This window comes from Carassius gibelio, chromosome B16 (assembly GCF_023724105.1).
Source record: "Carassius gibelio isolate Cgi1373 ecotype wild population from Czech Republic chromosome B16, carGib1.2-hapl.c, whole genome shotgun sequence".
In the NCBI taxonomy this organism is placed as follows: domain Eukaryota; kingdom Metazoa; phylum Chordata; class Actinopteri; order Cypriniformes; family Cyprinidae; genus Carassius; species Carassius gibelio.
In genome coordinates, this window is record NC_068411.1 from 7,132,568 (window position 1) to 7,160,482 (window position 27,915).

The following is a 27,915-nucleotide window of genomic DNA, read 5'->3' on the forward strand; positions in this document are numbered from 1 at the left end:
TTTGTTAAGATTGATAATAAACATTTCCAGTGTGTACATTAAAACAACATTTAGTTAGTGAATCCAACCCTATAAAAAATCTGATTTATAACTAAATTCTTTGTGAGGTTAAGGAAGCTGTTATAAATGGCAGCAGTGTGTAAATAATAGGTTGCTGTCACTTTAAGACCTACAGCGATAATGTGTGAATCTAATTCTGACACACTTCCAAAACAGTTTTTCCCTAAAAGTTTGTTCACTTAAAACAATCAATTGTGTTTACATGAATACGCACACATTTTGGCATTACTCTGTGTATTTGACCATTCAAGTATAAGAAGCCTAAAAACCTGAATGTCAGTCTGATGTCTGTCAGTATGATGTCAGTCACTGTCAGTTTGTCAGTCACAATGTCTTTTGTCACAAAGTTTGCTGTTAACTTTCATTTCAGTGATAACGGAACAGTGGAAAAACTGTACCCAGCAGACACAGGACATCAATATAATGGGTGTGGTGTTGGCACAGTGGATAAGACCCATACCTTAGGTTAGAGACCCAGGTTCGAATCCACTGAGACACCAATGTATCCTTGAGCAAGACACTTAACCCCTAGTTGCTCCAGAGGCATGCGACATCTGACATATATAGCAATTGTAAGTCGCTTTGGATAAAAGCATCAGCTAAAGAATAAATGTAAATGTAATAATGTCAGATAGAATTGAAAAGATGTTGCATTTGGGTTGAGAAGGGAAATCGAGTAGACGTTAGTATTTGATGCCAATTCGAGGTTGACTTTTGGTTATACAACTTAAAAAACACAAATATCATTCATCGGATATTGAACATCAAATTGACATTAAAATTTGAATTGACATTGAATTTTGGTCACCTGACGTTGCAACCGAAATGTAACCAAATACCAGTGTCTTGATGTTTTGTGCCTGCTGGGGAGGGATTGAAATGCATGAAAATAGGCCAAGTGTTAAAACAAGCTGAGACTGGTTCAGAACTAATCATGTTGTACATCACATTGACATTCAGCCTTGAGTTTGTGTACATGACTGGGATGATGATCATAATGATGACGATGATGAAGAGCATCCTCTGAACAGAAAGGGAATTAAACTGCAATGAATGAGAAAGATCAGATCAGATCTCAATCAGATTGAGGATCCCTAAAAGAAACACTTTGACTTACAGTTAATTCATAGTCTGAGCTGAAGATTCAAACGTCATCCATCTGTTTCATAAATGATCATGTGCTTCAAATTCACTTCATTCACTCACCTGTTTTCTGATTCCTCATGCTGACAGATGAATCAAGCTTGCCTCTGAAAACGCCTGACAACAGATTGACACTTATTATGAAATATTATATTTATTCAGAGATCTTGAAGTTTCGAACATCCCTTTAATCAATAAATAGGACTTTATGACAAATATAGGTTATAGTCGAATAAAAAGTATAATGATTTTTTCATCTACAGTGTCAATCTTGGTATCTTTCTAACAAACATAATTTGATCTTCCTGTCTCTCTGAAACAATTAAAGAATCATGACTCACCTTAATATATTTTTATGCATCGAGAAACAGAAATGCCAAAACAAAGAAGATCAGGATAGAAAACCACCACAACTGATCTATACAAGAGAAGAGATACAATATAAAATCAGCAAATCAATAAAAAAACAAATGGAAACCATAAAAGTGATTTTATGCAGTGTAGTGTTGCAGTGTTTTATAAGTGAATAATCAGACGTTTATCAGATGAAACTGAGTTTGGAGTCTCTGCGGTTCCATTCCTCACTGAAAAACACATTCAGAATAATTCTGATTCACAAGATTTAATTTAACACAGCTTGACCTCAACTGATGTGTTTTACTGTTTTTCTCACCTCTGAACATGATCTCATGACTGTAATGACGCTGAAATGAAGGAAAGAAGCATTAAAGCAGCATCTATAATGTTTAAGAAGGATTAAATATGAAAGCAGGTGAATGTTGAGAGAAATTGAGTTGATTTACTCCATCAGCAGAATCACAGATGATCTGATGATTCAGATTCACACAGTGAGAAGTGACGAGATGATCAGATGAGACAGAAATAACAGGATACATTAATGTTTGAGGATCTGACGGATCTGCTAGCTTAACCCCATCCTGATCAAATGAAACAGACGACAATAATATAAGTTGTGTAGGTGTGTGTGTGTAATGGTGTAGTTTGAGGACAGAAACACACTCACCTCAGAATACCAGCCCTGTTCACAGTCAGGATTGAGTGTTTGATTCAGTATAACAGGCAGAATCCCATACAGAAACCCCACTGGAGTCTGAATCTCTGCACATGTGAGGTTATGCATGATGAAGCGCTGAAAAAACAAGTGTTTTATACCACAGAACTACTTTTTTTCCATTGTTGCATGACAAAAGTTTGCTTAACAGAATTTCATATCAAATATTTCTTAAATGTTAATATTCTCTTCTTCTATAATTTATCATCTTAAAACAGTTACGTAAAATATCAAAATAATTATGATGCTTTGAAGTAATTTCTGACAAATTATTTCAATTCCAGTCCAATCCTTGACTTTGCCTTGGCATTGCTATTGTGGGTCTTGACCGCATCTTTTCTTCTTTTGTGACACATGTTCACAGGAGCACATGGTGTGAGGAGGCGGCAGTTACTACTTGCTTTAGTAATCTTATTTCAAATTATATCATTACATGATCGCTCAAAACGTTGTCTGATCTCGTGAAAAAAAATAAAATAAATACGCGAAACAACAATGACCCTATGGATAATAATGCCTACAGATGCAGTGTTTATGCAAGTGGTACAGGTTGAAAAAAACGATTTTAGGACAATGTAACGTTGCAATAAAATTAATAATCTACATTTCCTTGCGCCCAGAAAGTTTGGTGTAACTTGCATGAAAAGGTACAAAGTCGTTAGTCGTGGTTTGAAATGGTGACTTATTACAGTACTACGAGCTCAAAAAGCTGCCTGGATATGATCTGACAATAAACACAGCGTAACCAGGCATGGGACGCCCAACATAAACGAGCCAAAAGGCTTTACATGTCTTGAAATTAGGCTACATCACTAATATCATAGAATAGTATAGTTTATTATTGGTGGGGCACATTAACGCAGTGTTACACTGTGTCCATCTGCGCTGGGAATTTAAAACAGGTTCGTGTTTTCTGCTAGTTACCAAAGCATTAAAAAAGGTTAAATGGAGATTTGTTTCATTTTAAATTAATCCTTTTTTACTATGGTAAAATACATGTTCAGCGAGATCTTCAAAATATTTGTGCATTTTGGCGCACTTTTTTATCCTAATGTTGATATGGTAACTAGTAAATAGCCTACTGTCAATTTTATTATGCTGATATCATGTGTGGAAACGTAACGTTAAACCACGTGTGTTTGTGGTTTAACTTCTGTGCATTTAAGTAGGCTACTTATCTTATTGATAGTGGAATATTTAATGTAAATCGAAAATGAAAATAGTTTTTTTTTTTTTTTTCCTCTCACTCCGGGAAAGAAAAAGTTCGCACGGGTTATGTCTGGCTACATAGTTATTAGTCTATATATGTTTAGCGGGTTAATAAATGATTTTAACAACGTCACATATGCCCAATTCCCTTTAAATGTCAATGGAATATTTATATTTTCAGTAAAATACAAACACATTCCTTTTATATAAAACATATTAAACATTTCATACCTTAAGCGGATCCTTGGCAGAGTAAGAAGTGGTCGAGTGAGCTGAGAGCTGAATACTGCATTGGGCTCTGCAGAAGCAGATATCTTCACCAAGAGTGACTCATGCACTCATCATATGTACAAATGCTGCAAACAACGACATCAAAGGATTTTTTTGAGCAAGGTCTCTGTAATTTCAGATAATAGGCTACATATCACAATGCTTCTAAGAAAACAAATACAGCATAAAACACGAATAACATTATTTATAATATGTCAGGATATGGTCAAAGAACATCCTGAGAGAACAGCAGCTTATACTGAGTTTAGCCTTTTCTCTTTTTTAGTTAAGAAATTATGTTGTTTCCTCCTCCTGCTAATTAAAGATGGAGCCTGATTCACAAATAAAACTGAACAATCATGTTCGCACACATGAACACATGTAGCATACACACATACTTAAGAAATAAACACACATCACACAGACGCAAAGAAATACTGCGTTTGTTAAACTTCATTCATTGAGAAACTGGCAGACGTTTAACAGAAGAACCTCCGAGTGAAGGGTTGAAGATCCAGAGAACTTTCCGCTATAAACTTCTCAGTGGTTTCTTTCTCTGACTGAGTTTTGTGAATTAAAAATATTAACGTTTTTCTGACCTTTCTTTTTATTTCCAAACCTTTCTTTCAGCTCCTTTACTGTATGTTTCTCCACCTCAGAGAATCAAACCACTTTAAATCACAATAATGAAAGCGCGAGGTCCAGGAGAGGCGATTGCCATTTTTAAAATTAATTACTATAAATTATCATAAAGTCATGGGGCCTCATTTATAAATGAGCATCCTAAAATTGATCTTAAGATCATCTCTCAAATATGCATAGGTGTGATTTCTAAAATTAACGTACGTACAGAAAACGCAAGTACGTTCAGATGTGAAATCTATGAATCGCAATTGATCTTGAACTTTTGCGCTACTTAATGGTTTCAGCTCTCTGCTTTGGAAACGACTCTTAATGTCATTAACATGTAAAAGATCGCCAGTCCAAATCCTTTCATTTAGAACAGCTTTCATTTCCAAAAATAGGTTTCTCGAGAAAGAAAAAGTGTGTACGTCTGCTCAGCCCTGATGTGACGCCAAACACTTTTCCGTCAAAGACAGTTTTTACAAATACGAGCACAGGCGTAGATTAAGCGTTCACACAGTATAAGATCAAATCAGAGTGTATGCACGCTTTATGAATAAGGCCCAACGTTTCTGCTGATGTTTCCATTTTTCCCAGTTCCAGTTTTCCCAGCAGAACCAGTCTTATATGATCTTCTTCCCAGAAATCACATCAATCTCGTCTGGATCTTCTGCTGGGGACGCCCCTGTAACAAAACCACACACAAGAAATAAATCGCATTACTGTCTGAATACTCAATTCTGATTGACTGAAGCTGTGCATTCAAAATATAACAAACACAAAACCTATTATTTATTTTTTTCTGGTATGAAGACGTCATAATTACGAAAATATCCATCTAGGCATGATGCAGTCCCAAAAATCAAAATAATAATAAATGCATGTGTAACATCATGACAAACATTAGTGTGCCAGTATTGGCCTCGTTGTATTACTCTGAATTGTTACACATTTTTGTGTGTTTTCCTGCATTCAGACACGAGTCTGCTTCTTATATATTATCTGCGTGTAAGCGTATAACGGTTTTCTATATGAAAAAAGATTTCGCTGCTGAATGTACAGTACACTGCCAGTTCCCAAAAATAAGTTGTGTTTCAAAAGTTTGTGTAGACGTCCTCAAAAAAAAAAAAAAAAAAAAATCTGACAGACTAAAACTTATGTTTTTCAAAAAGTCAGAAATAGATTTACCAACTATGTTTACACATTTGACTTGGCGACAAAAGCTTCCAGAGTAGAAGAAAATACAAACATAGTTCAGACATAGCAGAGATCGAATATATCACAAATAAGAAAAACATTTAAAAAAAAAAAGCACTATATAGGCCTACAGATGAAGAAGTGTACAAAAACTATTGCAATTGTTTAAATGTACATAAATGTTATTTATGGGTGTGACATTTACAAATGTATACACATTTCGCATTCTATGTAGCCTATAAATATAAATATGTCCGAGGAGAGTAAACTGTGTGTGAGGGGTCCGACTCCGAAGTGATATTAGTCCTTTTCCTCACTCTGGAGATGTAAAGATCTTGCAGGCTGGGCAGAGGGCCACCGATGATCCTCTCAGCTGTCCTGACTCTCCGTTGAAGTCTCTTGATGTCTGATTTTGTAGCTGAACCAAACCAGAGATTTCTATGGATGAACACAGGACAGACTCAGTTATAGCAGAGTAGAACTATTTCAGCTGTTAAAAAATAAAAATAAAAACACATCGTCATTACTGCGCACGCGCACATCAATACCGCGTCCTTTGTCTCATGCTAAACAAGATATTTAATGTATCTGCATTACTGTAAGGGTAGGTTTAGGGTTGGGGTAGGTGTAGACTTTAATAAAAACGCAATCTAATTGGTAGAAACTAATATTTATTGTTGGTTTCCTGTAACTGTATCCCTTCTAGCTACAACCGCGAATATAACACACTGTATTTGTAGTACTGTAAGGGTATGATTAGGGTTGTGGTAGGTGTAGACATTAATAAATCATAACTTTACAGTAGCATTTTTCGTTGTACCCACTGTTTTAGTGGGAGGTAGGAAAATCTGACAGCGTAGGACAAATCGACAGACAGAACACCGGCCCATCCAACACGCGATAGCTATAGGCTACAGGTGGTTGCCTGGGCCGGGGCACCCTTTGATTTGAGGGCCCCGCGAATGATGTCATGCATTTTTAATTGTTTTATTATATCAAAACAGTCTAAATAAAAGCTGAAAAAAGATTAGAAACATATACAGCAGCACCACACTCTATTTAGCGTAACACCTCCCACAAAAGGCTATTGGGTGAACTAGAATGTCATAACGTATTCCTAGTACAGATTCCACATATTCCACTTAGCCACATATCTCTGTAAATTCCTTTATGTACTCGAGAAAGTGTCATAAATACGTCTAAAGTTATATAACGTCATAAGTCTGGTTGCTTTTTTTGATGACGTAGCCTGTTTCTAATTTATGCACTGCACATTGATGCTATTTTAATTTGAAATTAAATGGCATCCAAACGATATCTTTCCGGAGACGACAAAAGAAAGAAGAGAAAAGCAGATGAAGAAAAGCAGGCTCAAAGTAAAGGTATGTTTCCCTAAACATAATACATTATTTATAAGTGTAGTATTAATACTTGGTTTAATAAATGTGATGATGCCCATGATCACAGACATACTTGTGTGATATGTGAGAGGAAATTAGGCCACATTCAGCATGTTTCATTAAATAATCGTTTCATTAATTAATTATCCATCCCACTAATTCATGCTAAAAAAAAGGTCTCCTCCTCTTTCCAAATTTAAATCTGATTAAATATTTTTACACATGTATTACATGTTGAGTTTGTTACAGGTAATAAAAATGTATACACTTAAATATTGAAATTGTATTTTATGTGCTCTCTTCTCACTGTTTTTACACCAATTTTTTTTTAATGTGGCCTAGGGCCCCACAACCCTTTCGGGCTCGCACTGTTAAGGCAACACGTGCGATCTGCAGAAGAGACTGAATCATCTTTTTTTTTTTTTTTTTTCACTTTCAGATGCACGTCTGGCCTGTTTAAACTTGGTCACCCATTGCATTTTCTCTGATCTGTTAACCATCTGTTAACCATCTCATCTTGACCTGATATCTAATTTATAAAACTTTTCGTAGGTTTCATCCTAAAGTATCTAGGCACAAAAGCTAGATTTTGCGTACGCTCAAAGGTTTTCAGATTTATAAAACCATGCTTATACCAGAACCTGCGCAAAAATCCCTTTATAAATCAAGTCAGGGGAAGATTGTGTGCAGACTGTGTCCAGACTCCTCCCCGAAATCACCATATGGAGCTTACAACGCCTTGTTTTACTATGCATAACCTCATCTGCATATCATTGCTATGCACATTTCCATTCACGTGACACCATGTTTATTACAGTCAAATAAGATGTATGAGATACGGAGTATAAATGCAATTTGTGCCATACATATTCATTTATATTGCTAAAATATATTAATCAATTAAGAATAAGTACATTGAAATATACATAAAACTGTTTAAAATAGTTCTCAAAATTTTTTAGACGCTTTTTATTCATTTCAAATGGACTAATAATGTTTTAATTGTTTAAAAAAATATATTTATTGCAGCATAATCTGACTCTGCCAGTCATTGACAAATTATTTTAAAAAAGGAAACGTGCAAATCTTACCGTTTTCTTCAAGTTGTATGCTTCAAATAAAGTGTAGTTAAAATAGTTTATATCATAATGTTGTGGATAAATACTTGTCCGCTACAATACTGAAGATGCGCATCACTGATCTCTGTTATCGTTTCAAATATTTTATCATAACATGAGATGTGCAGTTTACTTTAAAGATAAACTATTGTACACGTCTCGTTGTCATTAAAACATAACATACCACTACAAAAATGCTTATGTCTAAAATCATATCATTTTTTATTTCACTTCTGCGTAATGACTATGTAATTTCAGTGCCTGGAGAGAGAAAAGTAATAAACAACGATTTTAAACTGTTTTCATTTCATCATATACATTTACATTAAATATTCCACTCATGGAGATAAGCACTGAAATTACATAAAGTCATTACGAAAAAGTTAAACAAAAAATTATATGAATTTAGACAGTCTATTTGTAGAGGATGCGCTTCATCACTTTTTCTGTATCATGCATAAAAAATGATTTGCGCAAAAAGAATGATTAGTTATCAAATTGAGAATTTGTTATTGATATAGGCTAGTTTAGTGAAAATAATAATATGGGCTGCGAGAAAATTATAAATAAGAGAGGGTTGCTTTGAGTGCAGGAAGTCTATGGACAGCATCATGTTTTCAACCAACATGAGCATGTCTATACAACACCTGCCCTCGAGGACAGAAATACAGACCAAACCAATGGGAAAATCCCCCCAACTTCCACTCACGGTAATTCATACATATTTTACGAAGTGGCTTACTCGTACAAATTCGTACGATTTTTGCCAAATCTTACGTATTTTGCGAGTTGCACAATTCGTTAGAATTTGTACGAATGACCTACACATAACCCCGCCCCTAAACATAACCGTCACTGGGGTTTAGACAAATCGTATAAAATCGTAGAAGTGAGGTCGTACAAATAAGCCACCTCGTAAAATACTTACGAATGGTCGTTACGTTGGCCAACCGGAGCCTGGTTAATGGTGCAACACTTTAGAAAAATATGAGATAAGAACTAGCAATGCTTTCTGGGACATCACATTGCTATTCAGTGTCCTTAAATACATATCACAAAAAGTTTTCAGAGTTCTTCAGTTGTTTTCCACTGGCAAAATAGTATTTTAAATTGAACTTTTTGAAAATAAAACTTACATATCCTTCAGTTTCCTTGAAAATATTTATTTTTAATTCAATGGTGTTTGGTTGAGCAGATGAGGGGTTCTCGTTTGTCAAGAGGTTCACTGTCAGCCAATGAACTGTTCGATCAACGAGCACGTCATGTCTGTCGATACCGTCTGTGTTCTAGCTACAGCCATCAGAAAAAGCTAAGTTTACATCAATGATCATTATCTGAGCAAAGATCTTTTGTCATAATATGTGTTTTGCTATTCAGAACGCAATTTAATGCGGAATTGTCAAGCGCCGTCCAATCCTCGCTGATTCAAAATATTAAAACGGCATACCACAGGAAATTTGTTCGAAAGCAGCACATCCACTACAAATATTCCTGTTTAAATGTATATAAAAAATGGTTGTAATTTCTGGATAATGATTCAATGAAATTTCATTGCTTAACTTAATTAGTTAGAGTGTCATTTTTAATCTAAATGTGTGTGTCAAATGTTTGAATAGAGAGAGAGAGAGAGAGAGAGAGAGAATTGTCTGCAAATCCTTTAAATTGTACAGTATTCAGAAAATAAAAAGTTAGATATCAGGAAATATAAGTACTTATAAAATTAAAGTACAAAACTATAAATACAACTATAAAATAAAAAACAAATTATAATGGCATTCGTTATAAACACATAAACTTCTAGAAAAAAGTATAGCTACGAACATTCACAAAACGGTCTGTTTCATTAAACTTGTAGTGCATCAACTTTAACGAAACAGATTTTTATTACCCCTCCTTTGTGTTAATTTGTTAATTATTTAACTGAAACATTTTGTGTAGGATTATTTTATTTCTATCATATATAATTGTATTTTATCCGGTTGTTAATGCGTAGCCTATGCAAAGCCAAACAACAAAAAAGAAAAGAACCGTTGTAATTAATTTTGAATCCATGACAGAAGCACATTCCACAAATCGTGCCATCGACTTAATAATCATTTAAGAAGACATTTTACATTTTGTCAGTTAGATTCCATTCCAAAAACGGGGAAAAAATACGCCCCAAAAATGTGATAACACAAAACATGTACAAACACACACACAAACTTTCTTTATCACTTTGGATAAAAGCCTATGCTCAATGGAATAACTGTCAAAATGTGGTTTTACCGGTGTGGTTTCTTCTTCCTGTGATTGAGAAATACAGGCATTTTGTATGTCTATTTGCTCGAGAACTAAACAGCTTATAAATCTCTCATCATAGATCAAGTAATTAACATCTTGCAGAAAAATGAAAAAAACTTGCCATTATGAAAATCTTCATCAGACTCCAGTTACTTTTTTTCTCCCCTGAACATAGATTGACATGGAAATGCAGTCATTTCACAATAAATGTATACTAATTAAAGCTGTTTCATACGCAACACATGGGTTTTTGGTTAGGTTTAAAACAAGAAAAGTGCTGTAATAAAAGACTCACAATGCTGAAAAAAAAAAAAAAAAAATTTATATATATATATATATATATATATATATATATATATATATATATATATATATATATATATATATATATATATATATAATTTTGTATATATATTATAAAATATAATAATTTTTTGAGATAGGAATATTGGGTTTTCATGAGCTGTATGCCAAAATCATCAGTATTAAAACAATAAAAGAACTGAAATATTTCAGTTGGTGTGCAATGAATCTAAAATATATGAAAGTTTAATTTTTATCATTACATTATGGAAAAAATAATGAACTCTTTCACAATATGCAATTTTTTGAGAAGGACCTGTATATACATGTCTTAACCACCCAGCACTATTTTAAGTCCTTATATCCGGGAACAACCAGGGTTTTTTTTTTTTTTTTTTGTAAAGCAGGTAATGCCATTATTATGACTCATCAAAAAAAAAAAAAAAAAAAAAAAAACATTGGCATCATCTGTATGAGCAAATAATCACTTTATCCGATGTTAAAGTGAATAAAATAACCTTGGCAGCCACAACTTTGTTCTCTGTCACTGGACTCCTGTGTGTGTGTGTGTGGGTGGGTGTGTGATGTAAAACAGGAAAGCAGGCATTTTGACCAAAGCATCCGCAAGAAAGGGGGAGACCCAAAATGTTTCAAAACTTAAAATTCATTTTTACCCCGTTTGTGTTGTTTTACTACTTACACAATTATTTAAAGTTCAAAACATTGTTATTTACAATACACAATGTGGTTTTTAATATTATTTATAGGGGGGGCAACCCTCAGATGTACTTAGTAAATCTGCCGTTCCACCACATCCTAAAGCTGCTCTATTGGACTGAGATCTGGTAACTGTGGAGGCCATTTGACTTATAATAGTTAAGTTAATTTAGTGAGAGAACGAATTATATCGTACACTAATAAGTAAAACACAGGAAGTATGTTATATATTGGGCATAATCTACTAAAAAAATCCTGTTTTTACATAACTGTTATTCTGAGACCCTCGTGCGTTTTACCTGACTGACTGATTCTGAAACCGTTCAGTGAATGCCAATGGGTCACAAGAAGTTTCATCGTTTCATGTTTCATTTCAAATTTCATTGGACAATAATGTGAGGTTCATAAATCAGTTGAAAATTACATGGACAGACGACATGTTTGTGGAGCGATCTGGATCTGCGGTGTGTCTCATTTTAGAAATCAAATTAAATAGCTGAGAAAATGGATGCTACAAGCCTACAAGCCTATTATGTGAAGTGTAGGCTGGAGAAATGTTGACAGCAAAGGATTTTATTATATTACAATTTTTTTGACAATTATGCAGCATTATGAAAGTGTCTTATGCTTAACAAGTCTGCATTTATTTGATAAAAATACAGAAAAAACTGTAATATTATGAAATATTATTACAATTTAAAATATGAGTTCTCAGATGAAGGTCAGGAATTCATGGCAGCTTTCATCGGCCAAGGCCGGCCCATGAGGCCGTTTGACCGACATGTCATACAATCAATCATTCATCATCACCTTTCCAGGCATAAAAAAAGTTATCTCCACAATAACAGACTGGTGTGTAAAACTCTGACATATTTTAAAGATTCTATGCCACAAACTTTAAATAGTTCACATACTTTTGAAAATCCAGTGTTTAGTTTATCATACACTGTAAAACAATATTTAGCAGTTTAGTTGTTTCAATTAATGTTTTTATGTTGACACAACTTGCAGTTACTCAATTTGTTCATTCAACTTAAAATTTTAAGTTTTCTCTGTCTCAGCTAGTTTGAAAGTTGACTGAACTAGATTATTTGTCCTCTCAACAAAATTTTTATTTATTTATTTTTTTTCTCTTTGGATGGGATAATCATAATATAGAACAAATAGAAAACTCCAAGGCACTCTCTTTAAGGAAAATTAAAAAGCCTTTATTTTATGGCTTGGTCATCATAAACCTATAAAAACTTTAAAGGAGTTTTTAAAAGTTTATGATGACCAAGCCATAAAGCCTTAAAGAGAGTGCCTTGGAGTTTCCTATTTGTTCTATATAAAAAAAATGTGTTGAATCAATTCAATAGCAATATCATGTTCTCAACATCACTTATCGCGAGATCCCGTCTTTCTTGTGAAGGCTGTACAGACAAAAGATGGTCGTCAGCCCCCCTGGTCAGCTTCTACACAAAGTTTGGAAGTTTTCTCAGAATTAGGGCTGGGATAAATTATTTTTTAAACGATTAATCTAGCAATTATTTTTTCAATGCATCGATTAATCTAACGATTAATTTTTTCAGACCGATTCGATTTCGATTATCTCCCCATTAATTGACTACTAACAATTTATACATGTTGATTTACATATCTGAATGAAAAAAAAAATGAATTCCTTAACATTGCAATATATGTTTATTGCTCTTAAAATTACAAAATAAAAGACTGACTAAGAATGCATTACTTTGCACTTGTATAGAGAGAGCATTTAATAAAACCTTGAAGCCTTGAAAACACATAGCTTACTGAACACATAGGGCCTAGCTTACTGAAAAAAAGTTCTTCTTTCAGAAAATAACAACAACTTTATGTCTAGCATTCAATAAAAAAGGTCACCCAAAATACTTGTTTAAAGCAATGGAAAGAATACAGTAACCAATTTAAACTTGAGGGCTTTAAGCTAATACAGAGAGTGTTTTTCCAAAAAAATAAATAGATAAAAATTAACAGTGGAGCAACCTGTCATGGAGAAAAAAAAAAATATCAGAATGCTCCACGTGACATTTTGGCGTTCAGCCCTTTTTATATCCTGTTTAATGATTTTGATTAATATGCACAAGGGAGAGAGAGAGCAAGAAGCGCTCCTGTTGTTTGAAGACTGTGAGTGCGCGCACAGCCGGGGCTCTCTTGTATGCGCCGATCACTCACCGATCAAATAAGGCTTTGACAGCCGCCAAAAAAAAAGATCAATGCAGAAAAACCCCTGGATTGGTTATATAACGTTGGACAGAATGTTGATCCGGCCATCGCATATATTCAGCGCACATAAGGTAAACGTTTTGCAAATGTTTTTAGAGAAATAAAAACAGGTCGACGAATCGATGCGCATATTTTGTTGTCCCAGCCCTACTCAGAATACAACTTTGTAGAGTAAAATATTATTGGCTTAAAGTGTAAAAATACATATGAGTCCAAGAAGAGTAAGTCTCAAAATTCAGGCAGTTCCACAGTATTTTCCATATAAACATTAAAACAAATGTTCTCCTAAGCAGTACTGAGCTGAACTAATGTGGAGATCGATAATAATACAGTTTGGTACATATTATTTGAGCCCAGAGCTGCGTTAAGAGATCGTTCAAACAGAGCGCGAGATGGAGTGCAACGGATCACTGTATGGATTTAGAACGGTGGGAATTAAAAAAAAAGGAACTTCTTAAAACTTGACAGCGTAAAGACATCTGCCAGAATATACATAGATGGAAATTTAGGGAAAAAACAAGATTACTAATTGAACAAATGAGCACCACGAGCACCTCCCTCAGTTCTTTTAGAGCGCAAAACTTAAAGGGGGGGGGGTGAACTGTTAAAGAGTTGGATTCCCAATGCTAAACATGGACAAAGTTTCACAAATTAAGTTGTAGGTTTGAAGGAGTATTTCTGTTCCAAAAATACTACTTCCGGTTTGTCACAAGTTTCGGAAAGTTTTTTTCAAGTATGGCTCTGTGTGACGTCCTGAGGCACTTCTGCCGGAAGAGCACGCGCTCCCGTATAGCACAGCACTGAGAGCACAACAGACTTCACTGATCAGAGCGAGAGCGTCGCCAAATGTCACAAAAGGAGTGTGTTTTTGGTTGCCAGGGCAAGACAACCCTGCACAGATTACCAAAAGAGAAACAGCATTAAGGGACCAGTGGATGGAGTTTATTTTTACAGAGCATTAATAGAGTTGTGCAAGTGTTTGTGTTTGTTACCCTGCATTTCAAAGATGCTTGTTTTACAAACAAGGTCCAGTTGGGGTCACGAAAAAGGGTCACGATCGTGTGTTGGAACCGCACGCGGTGAGTAAAACTGCTTCAAATATCTGTGTTATTAACTTAGCTATCAGCGTGTAAGCACATCAAGTAAACAACATGCGATGTTGTCATCAAACTGCACGAGTAAAACTGCTTCAAATATCTCTGTGTTGTTAACTTAGCTATCAAGTAAACAACATGCGATGTTGTCATGAAACTGCACTTTCCACATGTACAGCTTAAGAAAAAAAAAAAAAGACGACAAAGTGGAACTTAGTCATTTTCCAAAACCGCTAAGCAAATATATACAGTTTCAGTACATACCACATAGAGACGCCTTTGCTGATGCTGCTCTTGTTCAATTTCAGCCTCTGGATCTGATTCTGGATCATAAATATACGCTGAATCTGACTGTTAGCCGTGGTTTGTTTTGGTTGGTTTTGTTCTCAAGGTGTCACAGCTTCCAGAGGCGCTCAACCCAAAAGCCTACTGGCGCTCATGATTCTTTAGCTCCGCCCACACGTCACGCCTCCAGCCACTCGTGTTTTTCCGGGAATTACCTGGTTCATAAATAAATCACTTTTAACATATCCATTGGTCTGTCATTCTTTAATATATATTGTGTAGTTATAAACTCTTTAGACTGTAAATGATTAGTGCTTTTTTTAAGTTTGTGGGTAAGAACAGTTTAATATGTAATATTTTGTGTTTTCCCAGCCATCTGGTGAAATTAAGGATGTTGTGAAAGAAATTGTACATCCACTACCTCAAGTGCATGAAATACACCATTGAGGCTTTGCAAAAACTTGCGTAGAACAGCTGCTCCCACCATGTGCTCGCCACAGCGGCATGAATTGTAGGTGGGGGAGTGAATGTACAGCGCTATCTCCACCTTCAATACCAGGACTGAGGTGTCCTTGAGTAAGGCACCAAACTCCCAGCAGTGCCAGGATGTTTTCTATTTTTATTTTTTACTTTTTACTTCAAGTTCAGTTTAATAAGAAATAACTGAAATCACATAAATCACTGTTTACACAACTCTCTTATATTACACTGCTCATTTATATCATATTCCTCACTTACATACATTACTTAAATTACTCACTTATATTAGACCGCTCCCTATTATCCATATGCATCTTTGCTTTTTCGTGTTTTTTCACCTTCGAGAGAAGATGCATTTCAGTGACACCTGTAGTTGTCCATGCGATGTTCGTCAAGCTCTCGCCATGGAACAAAATGCAGTGGTAAATTAGCAGAATAAAGCGTCAGCTACTTGCAGACTACTTGCATTTTTCCCGCTCATACCACGTCCTCGAAAATCCTAGTTTATAAGACTTCCCGCCCTTTGTAGATACTTGTTTGATGTTTAAATTTCGTCTTGGTTGACCTAATTCTTTAATTACCAATTTATCCTTATTGCTATGTTGCTTATTGTTATTGCTTACTGCTATTGAATGAATGGTATTTCTTTAAATTTAATTTCAATTTAGGTGTGCTTTATTGGCATGACAAAAAACTGTACATTTGTATTGCCAAAGCAGTTGCAGTTGGGCTGCTTACACATAGTGCAGATATGTATTAGCAGAAAGAAAAAGAATAATAGTAATAATAAAAATATATAAAAAGTATTAACCATGTAGTGCAAAATGAATTAGTGTAAGTGTAAAAGCTAGAAATAAAATAGTGTAGAATATGGTATCAGATTTACATATTGGCCATTCGTAGCTTTGATTAAATGGTAAGTTCACCCAAAAATTTTAATTGAGCCATGTGTTACTCACCCTCAAGGTGTCCTAGGTGTATATGACTTTCTTCTTTCAGACAAATCCAATCTGAGTTCATTTAAAATTGTCCTGGCTCTTCCAAGTTATTTAATGGCAGGTAGGTCTGTTTTTTTTCAGCAGTCCAAAAATAGTCAAATAAAGTGCACCCATCCATCCATAAAATAAGTGTAATAAGTTACAGAAACTGTTAAACGCACCAACTAAACCACCGGTTGTGGTCCAAAAACCAAGCCTTCTCCAGACAAAGAGGGAACTGCTCCATCTTTAAAGAATAATCTTTGTTAGACCACGCCCCCTTTTCGTGAATTCCTGTTTAGTGACGTCATTACTGAAGGAAGTAGAGGGATGTAGTCCAAACTGGTCATTCGATATAGGCGAATTCTGTTAAATCAAATATCTCGCTTGGCATTGAACTTTGAGCTTTAGAATTTTACAGATATTATTTATACTCTAACAACAACATTACATACTAACTAAAGTTTAAAACATGGGATCACGAAGAACGGGACCTTTAAGAGGCAGCACAAACAGTCTAGAATAGTAAAAGCTAGCCTAACATTGTAAAAGAAATAAAATCCCTCCCTTTCCTTTGTGTCGTGAGTTGCCCAATCGCCCTATTGTAGAAACCACTGGGTCACCGTACTTGGATGTGTGTCACGTCACTTTCACTTTTACTTTTCAGTGTTCATGATTTGTTCAGCTTTCACAAGATAAGAAGAAGGTTTTTTTTAAAGGAAATTTAGGTTCTTTTGAGACTTTCACTACTTTTTAGAATGCATATTACAGTTTATCATGTTATGACTTGGAATATGCATGTTCTCATGAAAACATGTTTCATGTCTCATTATCTTATACAGTAATGTACACATTTTCCTTCAAACTGACAAGTGCTTTTGCTTTGCTTTTTCTGTTTCTTGTTTAATGACCACTAAATAGCATTATAATGGGGGAGAGTTTGCAACTTTCAAGATACTTCTGTTGTTAACATTTCTGTCTGGTCATGTTGCACTATGAAATGTAGAATCTGATGGTTCAGATCTTTGTGCTTCCATATGCATTCAATTTATGTTTTATTATACAGAACAACAGTACACTCATTTTTTGTAACTAAATTTGATTAATTTTGCCTTACATATAAATATAATATCTTGGTTTCTCATTTTGACCAATAACTTGAATTATGGTGGGGGGAGTGCATGTAAAATTGTGCAGGGTTAATATGCAGTGTTGAACCTTCTGCTTTTCATATTAAGGTATGAAATTAAAAATAATCCCTGTGGTTTTGATTTGAGGAATTGAAAATAAACTTTTTATGTTTCTCAATCCCATGCCAAGGTTATTATACATCACTCAGGTGTCAGTTCAAATCAAATCTTTAGACGTGTGTGTGTTTTTGTGTTTTGCTATTTTTTTTAATCGTCAGTTGATGTTTAGACAGCAAATAGTTTTTTTTATATTTAAATTTGAATGAAAGTATTTTGTCTATCATTAAATAAATGATATTTAAAGCAGGGTATATACAGCAATCCTTAAGTTAAATTTACTACTTTTTAATACCTTTTTCACTACCTTCAGAATATTTTTTAAAACCATCACGACACTGAATTGCAAGTGTTAATCAGCGACCTTTCTATTATTTACACAGATTTTGACATATATAACATACAAAAAATAATAGATTTAGAGACTGTTGTTGACAGCATATTGCACATTTATTTCACTTAGTAAATAAAAATAAAACAAATACCATAAAATGTGCAATTGAGAAAATGGATAGACCGAACAATAAGCCTGCCTGTTAGTGTTGTCACGGTACCAATATTTCAGTATTCGGTACCGATACCAGTGAAAATCCACGGTTCTCTGTACCAATTTCGGTACCAAAGCAAAACACAAAAATTTGCTAATAAAAAAAAATAACTTTTTAGCACTAAAAATAAAACCAATGCCATTCTTTATACTTATTTAGAATTGTGTTTAAAGTTTTTCTACAAGTTATATAATTATGAAAAACAGTAAACAAGTTTCACCCAAATTTAATTTGTCTTTTAATTTATCAAATTTAAACACATTTAATGTTTGGTAAATAAAGGGGATTTGCTATTAAAATTAAAACATGGGAGAAATATTGAGATTTATTTTTTTTTTTTTTATAAAGTTTTTTATTTTTTTGCAACAGTGGTAGCAGTATCACATACGTTTTACTAAATAATAGTAATATTTCTAGCACAATGCCCTTATGTAAAAATTTTCTTTTAGGCCTAATGAATGCATATTTGTCATTTTGAAATTTCTATTTGCGCATTAGCTCCGCCCACTACCGGAGAAACCGGTATGTCTTCTGCTTTTTCGAAAATGAATATGAATAATTCTAAATGAACTCCATTATTTTGACAGGAGAAGACAACAGATGCTGAAATTAATGCAAGCGTCATGCGCTTCAGTCTATGTAGTAAATAAACCTGCACGTCTCTGCCATTCATTAATTCACACAGAGACGCGCAGAACACGGATTCATATTTCAAACAACTTTTGCGGCTTAACATTTACAAATACTGGTCCATATGGAGATTTGATTTGATTAATTTATGCTTTCACAAATTCCATGACTGTCCATATTAAAATGTAAGTTTCATTTTCATGACTGGATTTTGAGATTCCGTACTCGTTTTCTGCTTCGCGGAAATCATAGCGCTGTATGCGTCAAGAACCGGGTTTGAACGGGACCTCGGTACTACCGGTCGTTAACCCAGCTATTAGAAAACTTGCATTTGTCCATGAAGACGACGATGGTTGTCCAGTCGTTGAAGATATGCCTTGAAGCAAGTCTAAAATAAAACGTAAGCCAGCCACTTCTGTTGAGCGCGAAGTGTTCTGAGATGATGCCGAACGACCACTGAATATGACGTCAGCATCAAACATACAGTGAGACGGAGACGGAAGATCTTTGATTATGTGCCCACATATGCTAAAGCCCATATAAACGAACTAACACGAACGCAGATATAATTTCAATCAGAATAAGACACCTGATAGTCTGGAAAAAAATAATACCTAATTTGGAAAAAAATAATACCTCTGAGACCACATTTAACACCTTTAATGGCCTTAAATTTGACCATTTTGATTTATCACTTTTTAATACTTTTTAAAACCCCGCGGACACCATGTAAAGAAAGTATTTTGTAAATTTTATTTACAATTTTAAGGCAGTGAGGTAACATTTTATTACGATTATTGATCCAAGTTAAAAAATAAAAATTAGGTTCACTGGACTAGAAAATAATAGTCAAGTCAACTTAAACAAATTTGTTACCTGGACTAATTCCACTCTAATGTGAAGTTGTTTCAACAAGATATATATTGTCAAGAGGCAGCAGGGTAACAAAGTATTTTAGTTGACTCAACAAATAATTTTTTACAGTGTAGGGCTGGGCGATATGGTCTAAAAAAAATCCCTGACTTTTTCACAAAAAATCTGATTTACGAATTAAGTCGATATTGTTTCCCCCTACATTCCCCCCAATGTTCAAATGACAAAGAAATTGTTCTTTACCATTTACCAGTCAAATTTAACTGAGACAAGATGATTAATAAATAATTAAATAAAAAAAGCAGTATTACTGTACCTTATTGCTGGAAAGACCTTAAAGTTTTTTTTTTTTGTTTTGTTTTTTTTTACTAGCCCATCATGCATCTAACCATCCAAGTGCATACTCTGCGTTAAAGTCCAACTGAAATTGACCATATTTACTTTGTTTGCCTAGATTGATCGTTTTTTGGTGAACAATTCATCCATGCAAAGTCAATCCACACACAAAAAAAAATTGGCTTCATAATCTTTAATCAAAATCTGAAAATGTCCTTCCCCTCTGCATTGGAGGACCTTCCCTGATGACATATGGTTTGACGGTCTGCTTAGCATCCGTAACCGTATAGGATGCATCGAATGTAATTTTCATGTGCATCTCGTCAGTAAAGGCGCTCCTGTGATTAGAAGTACATCTCCAACACGTGCGTTCAGATCAGGGTTGCCAGGTTTTCAAAACAAATCCTGCCCATTTTCTTCTCAAAACTAGTCCAAAACTAGCCCAATCACGTTTCCAGGAGGTTCCCCCTTGGTAAAAATTTTATTTTAGGGGCTAAACATCACGTTATTGGTATTTTCTGTGAACTACGGCTCTGTGTAGTAAAGGCCAACCAGTGTTGCCAAGTCTGCGGTTGTTTTTCATGTCCTCGGGTCGAAGCGACCCCAATACAAATAACGTGATGTTTAGCCCCTAAAATACAAATTCTACCATGGCAACCCTACCAAAAACGTGTATTTTAACCCCGGGACACAATTTTTATCGGGGAACCTCCTGGAAACGTGATTGGGCTAGTTATGGACAGTTAATAATGACAGCCCTGTCTTTTTTTATTGATTTTCCCCCATGTTTTTGAAAATGTTTATCTTTGTGACCATTATTTGGGGCAACACCAATATTGTACAGGTACCTGCTCATATTTTCTTTTTTCTGCATGTTGCTGTTTAAAACTAAAAAGTGTTCTATAATACAAGCATTTTCAATGGTGCTTTTCACATTGTTAAATTAATTGATGTCATAATATTTTTGTGTTCACCTGTTTAAGGCAAATAAAAGCTACTGAACGCATTAAGAATGTTCACATGAGCTAAAAATAAACCATGTTACATTTTTACATATTGTGCTGGATTTATTTGCTACAAAATATAGGCCTATGCTATAAATTTAGTTAAATCTCTGTATAACAGATTTTTTGTTGTTGTTTATTGTACGGACGAAAAATTTAATTTTACCGAATTTTCTGTTTTAATGTTGAAGGAAGTGTCTTTAAAGGTTACGGAAAATGTCCGGGTAATTTTCTGCCAGTACATTATCCGTTTTTTTTACGGATTTTTTTACAGTGTGCCAACAAATGCTTATTGCTAGAAGAAAAAAAACAATCCTTAGACATAGACCAATACTGACGTCAATCACACCGGCTCCCTCGGAATCAACTGGCCTGCCAATCTCCTGCGGCTGCTTCTCTTTCTCTCTGCTAAAATAATCTTCAAATATCCATCTTATCTGCTCAGTGAATTGAAGGATACAACGATTATAGCATTAACAGGGACCCTATGACATTTAGTATTTAGTGACAACAACATTCTATGGTGATTGATATTTTTTTTAAATATGGTTATTATAGAGATAGGTTATATTATTGGCAAAGAATAAAGAGTTGTGATTAGCTTGCGAAGTTAATAATTTATTGTATTTTGCTTGTTCACTCTAGCTAGACTACAGTTTCCATTGCAATCAAAATATCCTCTTTCCTTTACCTCAAGAAAACAAAAGGTAAGCAGGATATTAACACAACATACAATTTCACATTTACCAATCTTCCTTTCACCATTAGCGTGTGTTGGTGTTGCCTTGTTGTTGAACTTCTTTCATTGGAAAGTAGCTAAACCACGCCTGAAAAGTCGCTACATGTCACTGAATGATATCATACGCTAATTAGCATATTAATGATGTGCATTGCATTGTCTTGCCTCCCTGTGCACACGTACTGCATTTTGATGCAACCAAATTCTCAATAAAAATGTTTTAGAACTTAGAACTTAAAATGAGCTTTATTGCCAGGTATGTTTACACATACGAGGAATTTGTTTTCGTGACACAAGCTCCGCAGTACAACAGAATGACAGCGACAGAACATAAAACACATAATAAAAGAATAAAAAATACAAATAAGTAGATAGTGAATGACAATATACAAATTGACAATTGTAGGCAAGTATATTACAAAATGCAGTTATGTATGTACATGTATATTATGTGCAAAATTTAAGTGTATACTAAGTATGTGTGTTAGATAAATAAGTGTAGCAGTCCGGACCACCCTCTGTAGGGTATTTATTACTATATTTTAATGTTTCTGTTGTCAGACAGCGTAATGAATATTATAATGACTGAAATGCGGTCTTTTTTGTCTGAAAGTGCTGCTCCTGTCTGCACTCGCTGAACAGAGCAGATGCAGAGAGAGGTGTGTGCGCGCGCTGGGAGAAAGAGAGAGCTCACGCTCGTGTGGCAGTACTGAAGGGTCTCAGAGACTAAATAATGTTTGTCAAAGAAAGTCGCTAGTCAATTTTTTGGGAAAAAAGTCACTAAGGGGTCTGAAAAGTCAGTAAAACTAGTGACAAAGTCGCTAAGTTGGCAACAACTGGGCAGGAGGGTGCATAGCGAGTTCAGACCAAACTAGAGGAACGACGAGACGAGATGACCGTTACTTACAGCGCTCTGGTCTGCAGCGCTCTGAATGCTGCCAGTTCACACCACTGCAACGAGACGCTGCGGTGCATCACCTTGACAGCACAACGACTCTTTGTACTTCTGTCCAACTTCCGACTTTTAGGCTATTTTTTGTAGCTGGATGCATTTCATTTGTATCGTCTGAATATGAATGAGGATATGGTTATTGATATAATCAAATTGTTATTGACTGTTGTTCATATTATCATTTAGGGGGGTTTAGGAACATTTTGGGGGGCTTCAGCAATATGCCAAAGCATTGCAGAGCTACAGCTACAAGTGCAAGTTGGTATCTATGTTGTCGGCATAAACCATGGAATATTTTGAGACCAGTTTCTTTACAATAGGAAATTGCAATAAAAAGTAATTAGCATTTTTATAAATGTAATTATTACTAGTTAATGAATGGTTTATTACTCTTGACCAATAGGTGGCAAATTGATGAGGTATGGTTAGTGTAAAGTGACAGTGACACATACAAAGTTTGGTGCAAATATGTCAAAGCTTTGCAGAGATATATCATCAAATGCATTTTGGCACCGTGCCTAAAATTTGTAACGGTGCTGTATGAAAATGGTTATGTCAATCAACACAAAATGCTTAACGTTTTGTCAGCATTGTCTGAAGATGATCTGAATCGATTTTGTTGAAAATCAGACCAACAGTTGAGGAGGAGTTAGAAAAGGTAGGATTTTAACATAAATCAGACAGCGAGCTCAGATTTCCTACTTAAGAATTTGTATGTCTATCTTCGGCACAACCCAAGGAATCTTTTGAGATCAGTTTCATTACAATAGTGTAATAATGCAATCAAAAGTTATTAGCATTTTTGGAAATTTCATAATGGAAGGTTAATGAATGGTTCATTACTCTTGGCCAATAGGTGGCGCTGTTACCAAATTGATGTGGCATGGTCAGTGTGAGGTGACAATGACACATACAAAGATTGGTGCAAATATGTCAAAGCTTTGTTGAGATACAGCCTCAAATGCATTTTGGCATCCTTCCAGCAAATTCGTAGCTGGGCTAAATGAGAACAGTTTCGTATATCGACAAGAAATCCAAATATTTTGACAGTGGGGTCTGAAGATGATCCACATCAAATTTGGTGAAAATTGGACTAACGGTCTAGGAGGAGTTAGAAAAAGTCGATTTTCAACATTAATAAAAATGGCGGACAGGAAGTATGGCCAATTTTGGCATAATTGGTATCGATGTTCTCGGCATGACCCAAATAATATAGGGAGACCATTTTCATTTCAATAGTCTAATCTATTTCATTATAACTCTTGACCACAAGGTGGTGCTACCACCAATTTTTTGAGTACCTTCAGGGCATGGAGCCGAATATTTTAGTAATTATTTTCGTAAAGAAACAATAATGGGTTAAAAAATACAGTATTTTAAAACATAATTCAAAATGGCAGACGCCTAAAATGGCTGACATGGGAAATCTGGACATCATTCAACTCGACATGACTCACTGAATCTAAAGAAACCAGTTGTGTGATTTTTGGCAAAACTATTCAGAAGTTATAAGGGAAAATATGCATTTTTAATTTCTCCTGACCACTAGGCAGCGCTGCGTCGAAAAACTGCAGGTAGTCTCAGGTCATGGTTATTATAACACACACCAAGATTGGTCTCAAAATGCTAAACCGTTGCCGAGATATAGCCTCACATGCACTTTTGCGTGCTTTTCGTCAAATTTGTTCACGTGTCATTCAAGAATGGTTGGAAAAATCAATTTGAATTCCATAACCTTTTGTTATCTGTGTCTGAAGATGATCTGAGCCAATTTTCGGGAAAATCGGACTAACCGTCTAGGACGGGTTCCAAAGAGTAGGTTTTTTCGAAAAATGTAAAATAGCAATTTTTGAATTTTTTGGGGTTAATTCGACTTTGCATGAGCCAAGGATTCAGAGGGAAAAAAAAAATTTCATTTGAAAGAATTTTCATTTTCTTGCTTACTGTTCAAAAGTTATTAGCATAAAAATTTCGAAACTTTGGACAAGTGGTGGCGCTACAGTTTTTCTCAAATTTGCTATAGTTAAAGTTGGGACTGTCCTCTATCAGTGTGCCAAATTATACAACTTTCCCGCAAGCGGTTCTATGGGCTACCATAGACTTGCGGCGGAAGAAAAAATTATGCTAACGGATACAATAGGTGCCTTGCACCTTTGGTGCTTGGCCCCTAAAAATAAACTGAATAAGTTTTCGCAACATTCTCTGGGCGGGCAAAGCAGAGAACCGGAAGGTAACCTTTCCCCTTATGGCGACATATGGGGAAGATTCCAGATCGGCATGTCTGTGCATGTGCATACAACCGCCATCTTTGCTGTTACGGGTTTTCCTTTTATAGTTGTATTGAGGATTAAATTGTTTAATCCTTTTATTAATTAGATGCTGGTTATACTTTAATAAACTCGTGAACGAGTCATTATCTGGCTCGGCTCGGTGTTCATCTTCAGTTCTCTCTTCACATCAGTTCAGTCAGTGTACTGTTTGAGTAAATTAATTACTCCGAGATATTGGTTTGTTTTAACTCAGAGGGAGCGTCAGCCACATTAAAAAAGTTAACAGCTTAAGTCATTTGTGGATTAATGCGTATTGGAGGTGCGAACCGTTTAAAACTATTCAGTTCGATTTGGTGAACTGGTTCAAAAAGATCTGGTTACATCGAGTGATTTTTTCGCAAACCGGATATGACAAACTGCTTTGTTTTGAACTCTCTCACAACAGATACGGAAGACAAGACAATGCTAAATAAAGTCGTATTTTTTGCTATTTTTGGGCCAAAATGTATTTTCGGTGCTTCAAAATATTTTAACTGACCCTCTGATGTCACATGGACTACTTTGATTATGTTATTCTTACCTTTCTGGACATGGACAGTAGACCGTGCACACAGCTTCAATGAAGGGACTGAGAGCTCTCGGACTAAATTTAAAATATCTTAAACTGTATTCCGAAGATGAACGGAGGTCTTACGGGTTTGGAACAACACAAGGGTTAAGTTATTAATGACATAATTTTGCTATCTGGGTGAACTAACCCTTTAACCTCCTTTGTGAAACGGGCCCCTGATCTGAACGAGCCATTTTTTTCTGAGATCCTCTTCCACTGGAAATGAATGGAAACTCACAGTCGAGTTGTATCCTGCCAACACAACGCACAACGGCACACAACAATGTTCCGATCTAGGTCGCATTAGATTTTGGTATCAGCAAAAAAAATGTCCATGATTAAGATGCCAAAAACTAGATATAAGAAGAACTAGAAATGTTTGTCGCTGTTAAGTTTCGCGCCATACACAAGGTTATCGCATGGGTTAGCGTCAGATAAATACGGAACAAGAAACTGTTAGCCCAGTAGAGAGTGTAGTCGAAAACACCTCACAATTCCCACAGCATAGAGCCTATTGATGGGAAGGTCAGATCATTTTACCGACTCAGACCGTTGATTCTCGTTCATCAAAATGAGCAAATCTTTTTTTGAGTCATTTCGTTCATTTTATCAAATATAATTAAAATGCTAAGTGATACTTCTCTAACCTGTCTACTAGTACTTACACAAACGTTGATCACACTACAAACAATACAAAACTATAATGCTATAATACACCGAAAGGATCCTCAGTGTGTGATTAGCTCACCTCACCTCTTGTCTGACAGGTCTTCGGGTTTGAGTCATTCCTTCATCACGTGGCAGCCTCATAATCTTTAACCATAAACTGTATAAAAGGAGTTACCCTGGCAACAAGTCTGTGTGTATATTCTGTTTATTATATATATTTTTTGTCTTCATGATTTTAAGTGTACCGTCTTAATTTGTTTATGTCTGTATTGTTTAATAAAAAAATAATAATAAAAAAGGCTGTATAAAAGGCCACATGACATGACAGCAATTGATAGAGAAAAATAATTTACAAGCTTCCTTACAAACGGGTGCATAGTCATTATTATTATTATTATTATTATCATCATCATCATTGACATTATCATCGTTATTACAATTATTATTTACTCTTACAGTTAATGTGTTTCTGGTCTCAAATTTTAGCTTTTTACTTCTTACAGTTTATAAATGGGTGAATTTCTATCATGATAGTGAATGTTGTAACAAAGGTAATAAAGAGTTGGTTATTATTATTATTGAGTCTCTTTCCGACTCAGACCGCGTAGGTTAAAGCCATAGACTGTATAAAAACAGTTTATGGGTGTGTCACGTGACTCGAAAAACCCAAAGAATCATGAGATGATTTAATAAATTCTCTTTCCGGCTCAGACTGCCTTGACTGAAACAGGTGAACTGGACTAATTCCAGAACAGAACCTATAGAATTTTGCGCGTGTGCTATTAGCTAACAAACAGCTATCTAGTTTTACAACAACAAAACAACTTACAATCAGCATGAGGGTTCCTGCTATCACCCTTTTCACGTGTTCCATGATACATTTTCCACTACGTTAGCCTATTTTCCTTCAATTTTCTGACGTAGTTTCTTCCATTTGACTTTTCAATGAAACAATGAATAATGTATGTATGCAGATCCTGCAGTGAACAGAATCATAATGCATAGCCTAACATTACTACCTAGCCAATAAACAGGATTGCTAAAATAAAATAAAATACATTAAAATTCTGTAATGATTGTCAAACGTCAGGCTAACTTTACTGCCGTCATTTATCAGTTTTCTCCAGAGGAACAGTGAGCTGAACTGACCTGAGACCTGCTGAACATCAGAGACCATCTGCTCTTTCATCATCTTCAGCTTTCTCTTTATTCTGCTTGCCACCGATCTGAGTTTTAACCTCACACGCTTCAGACTCGTTCTTCGGTTGTACGTCAACGATATCCCTGGCAAAGCACAATAATTCTGTCGGAAGTTCAGAGTAGAATTCGCTAAAAATCTTCTCGAGTCTCTCCGTAAAGGCGCGCTTGTTATTCAAACGTTAGGAAACGGGTCACCGCATTGACCGCGAAGGGCGAAAGCACGCAAAAGCCATGACAGTAACCAATGAGCTGTCATGATGCTTCCTGAGTCGGCAATTTAAAAAAAAATATATAAATATTTATATTTAAAAATAGTGCGAGATTTGACTAATCATAAAAAACCAAGCATTTTTTACTT

General features: G+C 35.2%; 1 long non-coding RNA gene across 1 annotated transcript; it reads right to left on the reverse strand.

The window, feature by feature from the left end:
- LOC127974355 (uncharacterized) lies at positions 1 to 27,733 on the reverse strand. The gene is made up of 10 exons (XR_008157277.1): positions 27,507 to 27,733; positions 5,893 to 6,013; positions 3,716 to 5,063; positions 2,228 to 2,353; positions 2,007 to 2,141; positions 1,877 to 1,907; positions 1,740 to 1,787; positions 1,545 to 1,621; positions 1,267 to 1,320; positions 1 to 1,104 (listed from the first exon to the last, which is right to left on the reverse strand). It is a non-coding gene; the product is annotated as an uncharacterized LOC127974355 (long non-coding RNA).
- Positions 27,734 to 27,915: the final 182 nt, after the last annotated feature.